The sequence below is a fragment of the Falco naumanni genome, chromosome 5, assembly GCF_017639655.2.
Source record: "Falco naumanni isolate bFalNau1 chromosome 5, bFalNau1.pat, whole genome shotgun sequence".
Taxonomy (NCBI): Eukaryota; Metazoa; Chordata; class Aves; order Falconiformes; family Falconidae; genus Falco; species Falco naumanni.
In genome coordinates, this window is record NC_054058.1 from 49087258 (window position 1) to 49103601 (window position 16344).

Sequence of the window (16344 nt, forward strand, 5' to 3'; positions counted from 1 at the left end):
TGTTCCAATTTTCTACTAAAAACATTTAGATTTTATCCCAAAATACATGTTTAAACACCTTCCCTACATGATAGTTCAAAATGTCTATTTTTTATTACAAAATGGATATAAAAAATACTCTAACATTCTTAATTGAAGAAAAATTCTGAATTTGAACCAGGTTCATTGTATATAAATATATATAAATGTTATATAAATCCATATGGTCATTCTGGTAGTATTGTAGCTGCATAATTTAATTCACTGGTTTATCCAATCATTTTTATACACTTTTGTTCTTATTTCTAGTTGTTTCTTTTATTTTGATTTCTTTCAGTACATTATTTTCTATGTCTTCTCTTCCACACATTTCAAATTTCCCTGACCATGTTCTTACTTATGACAGTCCTTCTTCCTTTCCTGTCCAATGGCATCATGATAATAAAAAATATGAAACTAAAACCATGACAAATTTAGATATCAGAGAAAAAAACTGCCAGTGGCCCATAGGCATCAATGTTACATGTCTGGGAAATGTAAATTGGCAGGTAAAAGATTCTGCAAGCAAAACTGTGACGCTTATGGGCACTGAGTTCCTGAATAGTTACATGAAGCATGTGTGGGTTGCCTAGTAGCAGGTAACCGCTGCTGGAAAGCTGCCTGAGCCTTTTTTGTGGATTTTCCTGCTCGTTCATCCATCCCTCCCCACGTTCTCGCTGCTCCCATGGTTGAGGCTTTCTGGTCAGCCACTCCCCAAGCTCTCCCTTCTCTCCTTTTACCTTCAGCCATTACCTATTGCAGTCTACCTAAGACAGCGTAATGCACCCATCAGGGTTTCAGTAATTGCTCTCCTTATAAAGCACGTCTTTCCTCTTTTTGTTATTAGCCTTTGCAATGTTCATTTCACTAATTTCCATTCCTTGCACATCAGCTGGTCTTGCTGTAACTTTCCCAGCCATTCACACATCATTCACTGTCCACTGTAATTTTATCTCACTTTGCCATGTTATTTTACCTATACGCCAGGATAGCAGCTGACCTGAGTGCAGAGCATTTCTGCTCTCCTTTGCTACTTGTTCTTCTGATCCACATTGTAACAATTAATAATAATGCAACAAACTTTACAGATGTATCAGAAAACAAATAAACAAATAAACAATATTCACTCTACCTCAAATAGGGGATCCTCAACAGATAAAAGAATAAATTCTGTCCTTGTGAAACCACCTAAAGAAGCCGTATTTAGTATTATATTTTGCAGTGATAGGTCCTCTGCAACATTTACAGGAGCAGGTAAAAAAGCAACCCAACACTCAATTTCAGTATAGCAAGTGCAGCACTTGTAAAAGTATTACCAGAAAGTGGAACATTGTACAGATACACAAAACAGAGCTCAAAGACAGTATTTTTTATATGTGCACTATAAAAAGTACTGTATCTAATGATTCAATTCTCTGCTGTGCAGAGTGCCTCCTGGAGGGTGCCAAGTGCCTTCAACTCCTAAGTCTTTCTATCTCTCTCCAGAAGTATTGGGAAATTGAGCTATAAAGCAGTAAGGCACTTCTTTATAAAATAATGCTTTCCATCTGACTTGAAGAGAAATCTTTCAAAGGAGGGCTGAAAGCTACTGCTGAGACATTCTTGACAGAAAAGCAAGTTGATTCAAGTGGCCAGTTCTTATGTTTTTCTGATAACAATTCATCAATCTTAGTAATCAAAAATGATGGGAAAGGAAATAATAGGGAAAAATACATGACAGCTAAATGGAGCTTTGAACCAACCTCAGATTTTGTGAAGTTTGACAAGATGTGAAAGTTTGGTATTTTATAGCTCTTTAAAAAGACTTCTGTATATACTGAAAGCCATTGTTTCCATAATGTTGATTTTGCAGAAGACCATTTCATTTCTTGGCTTTCAGACAACATTTAATGGTGATCTGTCACTCCCAACTTCATCTTTTATGTCATGTTAAGTTACTTTCAAAATTTCATAATAGAAATGGTTGAACAGGAAATAACAGGAAAAACTTCAAGCAAAAATCAGTATGTAAGGGACTGGGCTCTCCTGGCATGGTGCAAGCACTTGCCACCCAGCTTCTGGCAGCCCCTGCCATGCTTGAGTCTCCAAAGCATTGAAAAAAAAAAGGCCTGATTCAAAAGGAAAACTGTACTAACATCCACCATATCAATTCTGTGTGTAGAAGATAGGAACTGGGGAGAAAAGGGATTAGTAGGCAGAATGTATCCCTTTGGATAGATCAATGTATCCAATGTCCTTAGGTACCATAGCTCCCTTTTAGGACATTTTATATATACACATTACCTTACAGATATCAAAATCCTAACCTCAAAGCCTTACTTCTGGAAGCTGACCCATTTATTTTTTATTCTTACATGCCATTTCCACCCAAACACTTGTAACCCAGAGAGGAGAGAAGGAGAAACATGTCATCAAGAAATCTGGAAAAAAAACCCACAAACCCAAACCAACAAAAAAGCCAAAAGAAACAAAATTTTCCCTGTATGCTTTGGAATCTGTCAATTTTTTGTGTTTAAAAAGCATGTAGATGCAGCTCTTACCAACATGGTTTAGTGATGGACCTGGCAGTCCTGGGTTAACAGTTGGACTTGATAATCTCAAAGGTCTTTTCCGACCTAAATGATTTTTTGATTCTGTTAAATTGTAAATGCCAGTTATCTGCTGTAGACATCTACCTTTTAAAAGTATGGAAAGTGGAAAGCTCAACTACCGCATACACCCTGATCTGTTCTTGGATAATTTTCTTTGCTGGATCAAGCAGAGCTTGATCTCTGGTAACTCTTATCTTATTTAAATATTTTCTGACCTTTAAAACATTACTTTCTTTGTTGAACAAAGTATTTTTCTCATTCTTTTTTTGGTGTATTACTTAATCCTAACACCATTTTAACATGAATAATAAGGTGATTTCTGTCACCTCCCTACCCAGGTTTGGGTGTAGGTTCCAGATAAGATTGTATCTTCAGCTTCACAGGTCTTTTAAAAGTTAAAATAGCTCACAATTTACCAGGAATATTTGATTTTAATAATATTGAGAATATTTTTATTAATACTAAATGCATTGCACATAACAAGTCTGTTACAATGTCAGCAATTTGAAAATAGAACACCCATAATTCTTTCAAGTGTGATTTTTAACATAATCAGTTTCTTCTTATCCAAGATAGCACTTATGTCTCTACTATAATCCAAAGTGAAGATCATGCTACCAGACAATTTTAATGGAGGATATGATCCAAGACAGAAGTACAATTCAGAGACAGAATTCAGCTAGGTACGGGGAAAAAAAAAAACAAACCAAACAAAACAAAACAAACAAACAAACAACTCCCCCCCCAAAAACAAACAAAAAACCTCCACACGTTTGACCTTAACTGGCAGGCATCTTACTCTGCTATCCCAAATCTGGCTTCTTCACCTGATGTGCAAGAGCTAATCCACACACAGAGCCAAGATATCATTTATTGCATGTCTGAGCAGAGATGGGTGCTGGGTGGTAAATCCACAAAGCTGGCACACCTCTTAAAACTTATTCCTCATTGGTTCTTATAAGCCTCATCTCCGTTTCAAGGTACAGTGTTCTTTCTTTTTCACTATGGTGTTCTGTGAGGAAGAGGTTTTGATACTCAGGATACTTGGGTACTTAGTTCACACATAATTGCAGTAATTTTCTGTTTGGTCTCACTAACCATTTGGTTCTCCTTAATCTTAACTTGAGGTATTTATGTTGTCTATTCATTCTCCCAAGGCCACATTTTCTTAACTGTTTGTAAGGATTCACTAGCATCCTCTGTTTTTCAAATTCTTTCTTCTTTTCTTTACAGTAAGTTCTTGTATCAATTCCACATAAATATAACATCTACAGTATTTTTTTTTTTTTTTTGCTGTTTTCCTTAGAAATATTCATCCTCTTGATCTCATACAGATATCTGCAAAACTGCCGAGTATGACAGCTCACTTGTAAGCACTCTCTTATCCCAGAGGCCCTTCTGGCAAACAGGCTGCATTCTGTGTTAAACTTCAGTCATTTGTCTAGACTTGGCTTTCTTGTATTATCATTTCTAAATGGCCACCAGAAGGTACCTTTTCAGTCTCAGCAGGAACCTGAAAACCCTGAGAAATTACTGATATGGTAAGTAGAAATCCTAGGCTAGCAAAAATTTCTGTGTAAATAAAAACCTTTGTTTAAAACATATGTAGCTCTGGATAAGGAGAAGAGTACAATGCTGGATGGTTTTCATTCTCATCAAATTTCATGCTACAGTAATTTATAAGACACGGATTTTGCAGAATTTATGTGTAAAAAAGAAGAGAATCTTAACTAAACATAGTACATACTACTAAAGATCATGGTTTGAGAGTTCTTTTTTTCATTCAACCAAAGGCAGATCTTGTGTGTTTCTCTGCATTCAAACAAAACTTTGGATTATAAAAAGAAAAAAAAATAATAAGGGACTTGAAAGCAATACAGTGAAGACCTAAAAAAAATGAAGCAATCATCACAAACCAAAATATACCTACAGAAATTCCATGTTTTATTGATAGGTATGCCACCTCTGTAGAAGGAATGACTAGTATTGTTCAGCCTAGGATGAAGGTGATGGAAAGAAGGTATGATAGAGATCAATAAAATCACTGTCTCTTATTTCTGGCTCGGGGCCTTTCTAAGTTACACATCACAGAAGGCTCAGAAAAAATTCTGGGGGGAAAAATGACTCTTTGCCGTGTGGTCTTCTTTGATTATTTCCTGCTGGCCAATGTCAGCCATTGGAGGCTGACATCTGACCCATGTGTGCACTTTTCTACAGATGCTTGTTTGAGACATACAAGCATCAGTATATTGTGCATTAAAGACCACATCACGAATATAACCTCCAAGTTATGAATCCTATCTGTGGAGAAGTAATATGGGAAGAGAGACAATGTATCATATAATTCTAATCCTGCATCAGTAGTGAATTCTCCAATAACATTTCTTAGTCTTATATTCAGTCTTATCCTCTTAACATTTTACGTACAAAACCCTTTATAACCAATACGTCTATGAATTTTAAAGGCCTAGTTTTCCTCTGATAGATCTCTGAAGAATAAATATGCAACATTATTTACTAAAAAGTAATCATTAATTATGTCCTATTCATACCCATCTCCCTCATGGTGATTGGATGAAATAAAGTATTGGGTGTATCATAAAGACAGTCCATTCCAAAACAAGTTACTTGTACGCAGCAAGAACAGAGGGTGTAAAGTGTTGCTACAAGTTGCACACAGCTTTGTATGACATTAACTAGCAAGATTGGCATTGCTTATACTGACTAGAGATGCACCTGGACTGCTTGCTTATCACCATCTGTCAGGCTGAGGGTTGACTGAGTAAGAGCAAAAAGGTAAGAAATTTAGTGCAGTTTTTCTTACAAGTTTAGTTATAGGTGCGTATAGTATACATATATATTGCCTCATGTAGGCAACAAATCCAGCAGATCACCACTGATCACTATTTGTGAAGCTTCCCTACCCAAATCAGACAATATTATTCTTTTTTTTCTTGATATGTTTTCTTCTTAATTGGTTCAAGAAAGATGATTCCTGGGATTGTGTGAAACTAATGTGCTCTGTCACCAGTTCCAAACTATCAGGGAAAATACACGTGAACAACTGGGATTACAGTATTGTTATCTGACCTCCTTCCTTCCTGAGTGTGTTTAATTTTTTTTTTTCAAAAATTAATTAACTAAGTGGTAGAATGTAGAGTATGTAGAGAAATCTCTTATGCCAAAATCTATTTTCAAAAGAGACAGTGGAATTGGAGTGTTGTCTTATAGCTGACAATACTATAACATCTGGTAGAACGTTTTGCAAATGGAGTTAAAAAATAAGAGTAATTTGTTTCCACAGCAGGCAGACATACTTTTTATTAGAGCTTCAGAATTGCTGGTAAGCAGGTGTTGTACAAAAAGAAGAAAATAGAAGCAATTACAGAAAGGTTAGCTTGAAATGTATGTGGTTTTCTTTTTCAGTCATCTGTGTTTGAAGTCAAACTCCATGAAGTGCTTCAGTCTTGAAATCAGCATGAATTGTGGGGTAGTGAGGGTAAAATGGATATGAAAATAATGTGGTCCTGGAAATGACTGCACAGTATAATAGATTTCACTATTAAGAAGTTTGTCTCAATATGCAGAAAAAAAATTCTTATCCTTAGTTTCATCTTGCTACTCCAATTAAGAGTTTAGTTTCTATAACTACAGATTATATTGCTGGTAATAAAATCATTCATCCCTGTAAAAAGGTATTTCCAGTATTTGTCTTCAGGAAGCAATGGTGGATGGTAAAATATTTTTTAAAGAATATACTTATTAGTCAAGTTGTGAGTCATTATTAGTCGTTAGTTTGTGGGCATGAAAGATGGTATCTTTTTTCTAAACAATAATTTCGTATTTCTTTTTAAGAGGCTTGCCTTCAATTAAATCAGTCACCTTTGACAGCATTTTATTATTAATTGTATTTTTGGTGAGGAAAGAAAAAGGATGAAAATATTAGAAAGAAGTAATTGAATGAGTCCATGCTGTTAATAAATTATTAATCAGAAGCTGATGAAGTGTCTTTCTGACATAAATCTCCACAATGGTGCTTTTGTTGAGTAAAGAGCAACTCTACCTTTTATTACTTTAGGTCTATAAATCTAATTATGTTGTCTCTATAGTTAGCATAAATCTTCTCTAATAAAGATGGTGAAGTGTAAGGTAATAAGCTTCAACAGTCACCTAGTAGTCATTTTCATTATTAACTATTGCCAGTATTCATGGTGGTGCAAGATACCAACACTGAGGGCAGTTGAGATGAACAGCCTGCTCAAAATGTCTTCTGTCAGCTCAGATTAAGACTCACTTACAAAGCTGAACAAACAAAGGTGCAGCTTTCAGGCACAACTGGAACCTAGAGCAGAACTCCTGTGCCCATCTCCACCCTCTGACAGCCACCTCCTCTCAGGACACGTCTACCTGGAATTTCTAACTTTGAATCTGAAGCAAAAGTTTTGGTTTCTATTCTAGTATTATCTTCTCATTGCCAGTACGCCCTTGACTAATGCAGATGTGCTGCAGTTTGCTGTTTTTTCTTTAGAACGAATTGAGTATCACTTGGTTTTTGTGAGACTGAATGACTACTCTCAGTTTACACATCCTACCACCTTGGATTACACTGAAATTAACAGTTTCACATTACACTGAAATAAAGCATTAACTACTGATTCACTTCAAAAAGAAAAACCTGTCTGCGACCTCTGTTTCCAAAGTTTATCCCATTTCCTACATGGTCATATTATATTATGCCATAGTTGATTAGAGATTAGTTAATGTCTGCAGAGGCCATGAATAACTTTTTTTGTTGAAATTATTCCACTTACACAGAGTAATTAAATATTGACTCAGCCAAAGACCATGAGAAACTGATTATATAACTGCAGAGGTGGAGGGAAACGTAGCTTTCTCTTTCAAACATAAATTAGAACAATATTAATGGGAGAAGGAACTGGAACCCTGATTCTGTCTATGAGAATAAGTGCTCTAATATAAGCAATAAAATCAATCTCTTTGGAAGATACTGATTTTCTTATGTAAAGTGCAACAATATCAAGAAGACAGATTGAGGGTCCCTCAGCTCATCTTCCTGATGGATCCTAATGATTGCAACATTCTTTTGGGAGATACGGCTTACAATCTGCTTGGAGGGATAAAACATTTGGCACAGGTATCCCTGGACTGATAAAAATGACATTAGGTATTTAATTACAAATTTCTGTTTATATCTAGGGTCTGGAAGGTGGACTGGTACTTAAGGTGTAGGGAAGCGAAAGATTTATTGCCCTGTCCTCAGCATTGTAAACAATACTTTAGCCAGTATGCTCAGTTTTGTAAACTTAACACAAGGCTATGAATCCCTTCTTTCTTCTCTTTATAACTAAACAACTTAAAATAAAATCAGACTTTGTCATAAAAAAATTACCCAAGTTCCTAAAGCCATTAAAAGATCAGTACTCATGGTCCATTCTGTTGACTCTTAGGTTACTATCTTAAGTCAAGTTTAGCTTTCCCTTTGCCCTCTCCAAGAATGAGAATGGAATTAACACAGATATGACAGTCTAGGTGGAAAACTTCTGGAAATTTGATGAAAATAGATTGAGTTCATGATCCATTATTATTTGATTTTGAAGAATATAAAGCAATTTTACACTAACACAGCATGTGTTAATATATTTTCAGCAGTATGAAACTGAAATCCACTTAAAATTATTTTTAATAGTACAGAATAAATGGGTGAGGAAAAGAGAATATAATGCCAATGTTTTCTCAAACAGCGTGCTCCTCAATAGTATGACTTAGCTCTTTCATTTAAAAAGAAAACTACTGTCTCTAGAGAATAAAGTGTTAGTAAACCTCTCTTTTATTTCCTACATATCTGTCATCAGTTTGGTAAGATGATACACTGTTTCCTTTGGATAGCCTGGCATAATGCAAGGCATCTTTTTATTTGTCTATATACAAACTAATTTCCTTCTCTCTAAAACCTGCCTCTTTAGATTGCATAGGACACAAATCTACAGCCGCTGAAGAAGCTGCTTCATTGGTCTGAAGAGTCACGGATTTAAGACAAAGGTTTTGAAGTTATGCTTCCTTGCTTTCTTTAATTCATTCTGGACTTAAAAAATATCCTGTCCAAGATTGGGCTAAATACACCTATTGTTGTAAAATAACTCATCCTGGGTTGCCTAGCCTGAGGCTAAAAGTGCAACAGTTACTTTTATAATGTTCATGAAGTTACAGAAATTAATAGATAGGTTTATTGCAAATAATAAGTTGGGGATGGACAAAAAAGGAAGGAACAGCTATTTTCAAAGTATTTTTCTCCCTTGCCTTTACTTCCCCACACCTGTTTCATCAACAAATACATTCTTCCCCAACTACAAGCACATTGCACAACATAAAGTTCATAGGTCAGCAATTAATTTGGGGGACATAAAAAACTATTGGATAACCCAAAAAGGATTTTAAAAGTACTTTATCTGTGTTCCGTTACACCATATTATTTTTAAGACAAGTTATCAAAATGTCGGGGGGGGGGGCGTATACAAAAAAAATACTTTGATATGATTTGTATCTAAATAATGTAGAATCCTCCTGTACAAAAGAAATACTATGGAGTCTAGAGATAGTTTTCTTTTTGACTGAGCTTTTTAGTTTTGCTTTAATTTTGGATTTAAAGATAATAAACTCAAGTGCATTAGATCTGTTGTACTTCAAGATTACACTGACACTAAAATTAGCTGGAAGTCTCCTTTGAGGCAAAGGTAAACACTAATCAAAAATATTTTGAAATATTCTTAATGGTGATGGTGCATATTTTTAGATTGACTATTTCATGGCTCAAATAACAAAGGAGTAAGAGGCTGACAAATGTAAAAAATCAAAGAAACATGTAAATGGGAGTATGACCATCAGTAAAATGGCTCTTTATTATGCAGGACCCATAAACATTATTGAACCTGTGGCATAAATAAATCAATATTATTTTAAATACAAGAATATAGCTCAAAGAAGAACCTGCACTATACCTAGATCTTGTAATATTCCTATACAATTTTCTATTGCAAATTATAATTCAAAGCATTCTTCTTTTGCTTAGCTTCTGGACCTCTGTGTTTGCACTGAAATTATGTGCTGGTGTAAGAGAGATGAGATACTGGATGATGGCAAGTATTTGGGGAAAATTAAATATGGCGCAAATTGTAGTCAGAGTAAGTTTGACCACCTTACTTCAGGTAAGGGTTTTTGCCTACTTGCTTGCTCGAATCTTGTTTTATTCCCTTTAACTGTTAAATTTGTTTTAGAAAAGGAGGAAGAAAAGGAATTATGCCAAATATTGTCATGATATAGTTCCCTCAAAATTCTGAATTTTTGTTCTATTGGTATCTTGAAATATAATGACAGCCCAAAATAGCGTACATTTATATACCCTCCTAACTACTTGAAATTTATCTCTAAATATTTTTTAAAAGAAGTCATGAAGATCAGCAGAAGTATGTATAGAGACAAATAGTTGTTTTGAAGAAAAAAATGTTGAAGAACAGGATTTGTTCCTCAGTAGAATTTCTACCACGTTGTCTTATTCCTATGTAATTGATTTTTATGAATTTGTTCCAGATATTTGGCCTGAAACATTTATAGTAAGTCTTTAAATATTTAGTGTTTTTTTAAGCCCCAGCTCTTTAAATACTGTAATCAGATGCAAAATTGAGCTATGGAAGAGAAGCTTCAAATCCTTACTGTTGTGAAATGAACTGTAGTACTATGGTCAAATTTCACACTGAAGGCCAAAAATCTGTAAGACAAGTACAACGGTCTCAATAATGACCTGGATCTTTTTAGACCTCATCTGTTTTTAAATAATCACATTTTGTGGGTCAACTTTTTAGGGGGTCAGAAACAACTGTTCCCAGGCAGTAGCAAGGTGCACTGAGCAGGTGCTCTGTCTACAAGTAGGGAGACTCTCACAGCAGGCTTGGTGGGAAGGCACAAGTGGAACTGGGAAAAAGGAGCAAAAACATTTGCTGTTGAGTTCATTGAGTGAGGTAGGGTGTATGAAGGGTGACCTTGTTAATCTAATCTGCAGAGCCCTCGCTTTGGGAAGCTGAAAGGGGACAGGTAAGTTGTGAAAATGTTTAAGGTTATTTAAGTTTGAACCTGCCTGAGGTAAAGAAGCTGAAATTTTGTGAGTTCCGTCACTGCAGGAGGTATGTTTGGACATTGCAGTTTATATCCATGATTAATTTCTTACACAAGAATCCTTAAAGTTGCCTTAAACTTGAATTGAGGATTCTTTTAGAGTTTTATATGTTGAATTTGAAAATAATTGTCTGAAATAAAATAAATATTCAATATTATAGAACTGCTACTTCCCAAACAAATTATTGGCAATGAAACTGAGCATGAATGGTGACTAATTCAACTATCTGTTTTCTAGATGTATCAGTAATATTTAACTATTATATTTGAAATATTACTTAAAATTATTTTCTTCCCTTGACACTGCTGTTTCACATCTGTATTTATTATCTATAACAACTTTAAACTTGCAGTTACATTATTATTTCCTTTATCTATAAAGATGTAGCAAGCAGCAAAAAAAAAAATATCTGAGTTTAAAAAGCATTTTAAAACACTTTACAGAATGATAGTATGAGGTACTTAAAGCATCAGCTGAATCTGTAGGGGGTAAATTGTCCTTGAAAGACACAAAGGCAGCTTAAAGGGGAATTTATAATCTCTCTCTTGGGTTTGACAATATTAATTTGTCTCAACTATTTTAGAAGTGCCCTGGCCACAGTGACACTTTCCTAGGTGCATTCTAATAAGATGATACTGTCTCATTAAAAGAGATGGCATTCAGCAGAGAACAAGACAATAACTCAAAAGCAATTGTCATGGAATATAAGGTGATCTGATATTAATAAATGACAGCTGCATGTAGTTTATGAGATCAGAATAATAATTATGTAAACAAACCACAACACATTGTGTGTAGAGGCAATGCTATATTTCAGACATATATAGAACTATGCGGCATTGTTTTCTCAGGTAGGTTAGCATTTTCCCACTATCTATGAACAGCTGAAAGGTCATGTCAGTTATCAAATTGCCAATGTTGCAGGTGCTATGGTGTCATTGCTACCTGTAGGCAAGTATTACCAGGCTGGCTGTTGTCATATTCTTTGAAGCAATCATTTTAGGAACCATTGCCATTGTTTTCAAAAGGTGTATATCACTTAAACAGATCTTGGCAGCCGGCAGATTTAATTCTTTCCTTGGGATGCTGGAGGAAAATGATTCGTAGATAGGCTGAGGGTTTGAGATATTAAATGGAAAGGAGATCAAGAAAGTGCAGCTTATTATCTGTCCACATAGCAGAAAGAAACAAAAGCAACCAACATCCACACATTACATCAAAGTGAAAGGGGGGCTGAGTAGAGTAATTTGGTGAAAGTTATCTTTTTGCCCAGCAGTAAGGAGAGTAGCTGCCACATACTGAGAACATTTTTTATTTTGTTGGCTGCTGTAACACCAGCATACAACTCTTCACTTATTAAGGTTTTCTCAAGGCCATTTCTACGGGGTCATTTCAGTCCTAGAATAACTGATGCCGTTTGATTCCACAGAAAATAATTCATTAGAAAATATCCAAGCTGCTGGGTACATAGTTAATCCACATATTTCTTTTAGGAACCCAACAATGCTTTCATTGGGCTGGCTCAAGACCAATATCATTCTGGGAAGATTTTTGTATTTATTATGACACTTTCACTCTAGCATAAAATTGCCAAGTTCAGTGGCAGTAATTCGGACTTAGAGTACGGTACGGCAAGGAAGTGGAGAATTACTCCCAGCTGGTTGAAAGACGTTTTAAAATAGTATTTAAGACATTAATTATTTAAAATTTCTTTAACTACTCAGGTAATTCAGGGCCGATACTTTTCTGATTTTCTACATTAGAACCTATTGACCATTTACAGGTGCTGAAGAGCCCATGAAGTCTTTATGAATCAGACCTGTCCTCTCCAGGAGCTGCAAAGCATCCTGTATGCTAGATTACGACTCACATCATCCCTAGCAGAAAGCTTTGCATGCACTGTGTTTGTAAGATGTCAAACACATACAAGTTATGGTAATGACATATTTCAGTCCATTGTGACCCAAGATATCAAGACTATTATTTTACTGGCAAAAGATGACAATGGCCAATGATAGTGAATGACAGTAGATTGAATAGAACAATATTAGAATTTATCTACCAATGTCAAGGTGGTCCATTTTATTTCAGATAGAGATCCTGGATAGCAGTTCATGCAGAGAATAGAAGAATTTGTATCTCCTATATAGTTGCAGGAAGTTCAGGACACCTGTAGCAGGCAGAGATACAGATATGGAGCTCACAGGCATGTCCTTACTCCACTTGAAAGGAACAAACCAGTATCAACTACCATTTTTGTCTCTTCTTTTCCCCAGTCACATCTTTTCCAATGTTCCTACTTGAAAACTGCCAGTGATTATGGCAATGCAGTCTGTGAAGAAAGAATTTCTTTTAGGAAATCAAAATCACTTTGGTATTTCTGGGTCAAAAGCCAAGTGTTATATTCTATTGGAAAAGTTATCAGAAGTTCACATACTGCTTACAATATCAGTGTTATCAGTGTCAGAGACCTCTCACCAAGTAGCCAGATTCACTCTGCACTAACCTGAAATTCCCAAGAATTCCAGTCTTTGTGGTATAAACACAATTTATTTCAGTATAAGGTATGAATAAATTTTAAATTTTAAGGAAAAACATGGTTATTATAAAGCACTATGCCATATTAACTCCTATTTTAGCATTAATAGCTTTGATTGAATTAAACCATTCCTTTCAAAGCATTTTTTTTCAATTTCCAGATTTTTTTCTAACAGAGACTCTATATACTTTCAGGAAAGATGTTCCTTCTTTAAAGTCTAAATGTATCTTTTATCTTGATAGGACACATCCACGATGAGTGCCGAAGGATCTGGCTGATGTCATTTCTAGGCCACTCTTGATTATCTTTGAAAGTTCATGGGAGTCAAAGGAGGTTCCTGAGGACTTGAGGACTCCTGTCTTCAAAAGGGAAAGAAAGAGGGTCCAAGGAACTACAGACTGGTCAGATGGAAAGGTGATGGGGCAAGTAATCCTGGAAGCCATTTCCAAGCCTATTAAGAAGGTTTGGTCACCAAGTTGCCAAGAAGGTGACTGCCAGTAGTCAGCATGGACTGACTGGGAATTCAGGCCTGACCAACCTGATAGGTCAGTTACTGCTGGTGTACCGCAGGGGCTCAGACTGGGGCAAGTACTGTTTAACCTCTTCTTTAATAACCTGGACAATGGGACAGACTGCACTCAGCAAGTGTGATGATACAAACTTGGGAGGAATGGCTGACAGACCAGCCACTGTTTGTGTTGCCGTTCAGAAAGCGAGGCTGGAGAGGTGGACTGACAGGAATCTGGTGAAGGTGAACAAATCAAAAGCCCACATCCTGCATCTGAGTAGGAATAGCTTTATGTATCAGCACACACAGTAGAGACCAATCGGCTGGAAAGCAGCTTTACAGGAAAGAACCTGGGAGTCCTTGTGGACAACAGGCTGGCCAGAAGCCAGCGATGTGCCCTCGCAGAAAAGAAGGTCTCCTGGGCTGCACTGGGAAAAGTGTCACCAGCAGGTTGAAGGAGGTGACCCTTCCCCTCTCTCTACTCAGTACTAGTAAGACATATCTGCAGTGCTGGGTCCAGCTCTGGGGAAGCCAGTGTTAGATTCGTGGACTGGAACCAGTTCAGTGACAGGGGCTTGGATCAACTTACATACAAGGAGCAGCTGAGAGAGCTTGCATTGTTCAGCCTGGAGAACTGAATGCTCAAGGAGATCTTATCCATTTATATAAATACCTGGTGGGGGACTAAAGAAGATGGAGACAGACTCCTCTCAGTTGTGCCTGGTGAGACAACAAGCACAAGCTGAAACAGAGGACATTCCACTTAAACGTCTGATTTTTTTTTTATTTTTTTTTAATGGTGACAGTGGTCAAACACTGGCACAGGTTTCCCAGGGAGGTTGTGGAGTCTCCAGCCTTGGAGATATTGAAAATCCCACTGGATGCCTCCCTTAACAATCTGCTCTAGTTGGCCATGCTGTGAGCAGGGGAGTTGGACTAGATGATCTCCAGATCCAGATGACCAGAGCCTTCCAGACTCAGCTTCAACAATTCTATGATTCTGTGATTTGGTCACTTTTAACCAGCCATTGTTATAGCCTTTTCTACTAGATTTTACTTGGGTTTTAAGTTTCTACTTTTGAAAATCTACTTTTATATCATAAAGTTATTCACATTTTTTTTTTCAAAGGAAGTCCGAATAAAGTTTTTATTTTCAATATAAATAGCAAAGTGCAACCTCACTGCTCAGTAATGCAGGTGTAAGTTCTGTTGCTGTTCACAGGCAATAGGAATTTATTAACAACAATAAGGAAAACATTTGAAAATTAAAAACATGAACAACAAATTTCATTTGTTTCTATTTCTAAATTTATCTCAGCTGTTTCTTATTTAAATAAACTAGAATCATATTTGTTATAGAATGGAAATGAAAGCATATATTTGTTGTGGATGAAAAAATTACATATTTATGTCACCATGCTGGAACTGGCAGACAAGTAGCAACCAGTGAGACTCTGTTCTTGCATAACAAACGTAACATTGCCATGGATTTTTCAAACTGATTTTTGTGAACTGCAAGATTATTTTTTGTGATTAGAAAAAATTACACTAAATACAAATTTTCTTGCCCATTGATAGGACTAGAAATTATTAGTAGCAGATAAAAAAAGAAGAGAAATAATATTTAGACAAGAAACTAAATGTGTTTCTTTTCTCTAAAGAGGCTGTTGCCACAGGTTACCTCTTGTCCAGCATTTCTGGCTTCAGTTATCAAGAGCTTTTAGCTCTGGAACCTCAAGATCTGCTGAATGTGCATTTTCCACTTGTTCCTAGTAGCTACTCACGTGTATACTAGTCTTCAAAATATGCTTATATGACTATGTGTTACCTTTATTTGATGCTTTTGAGACTGAATCTTTACTTGTTTTTCCAGTATGACTGGATGAGAGGATGCAAATCAGCTATAAGCCATCAACTAGAAGCAAATGCGAATGTGGCCATACTAAGTCAAATACGGTAACATAGTAACGCAGATGCATGACTTCTGATTCAGGATCTGTTAACTGAGGTCCTGTACAACTGCATAGCTGACTCATACCTAGACGTCTAGGTACATCTTTCTGCAGAAGACCAAGAAGATCTACTGCTCCCTATGCATGTGCAGACAGTAAATGACAAATGAGTGATGTGATATAGCATACAATTGCTGCACAGCACCAATGTCTAGGGAAACAAGACTTGATTGTGTTTGCAAAATCCAGTGAACTTTAATACAGCCAGAAGCACTCACATGGAAACACCAAAGAGCTGCTGCAAAATAGCACCATTTATTTTTGTATCTTTCAGATTGTGCCCACCTGCAATATGGCTAGGGTGGGAGACAAAACTCCCCACAGTAGTTTGTTTATGTCAGGCAGATCTCTTATAATGCCTTGTGGGTAGCAGCAGGTGAGAGAGGGCAGAGTCTTTGGTCCAGGAGAGGATGGCTGTACTGTAAGTCAAGGAAAGGGTTTCAGCAGATGCATGTTCCCTGTGAGCACAATTTCCTGAGGAAAGTGAG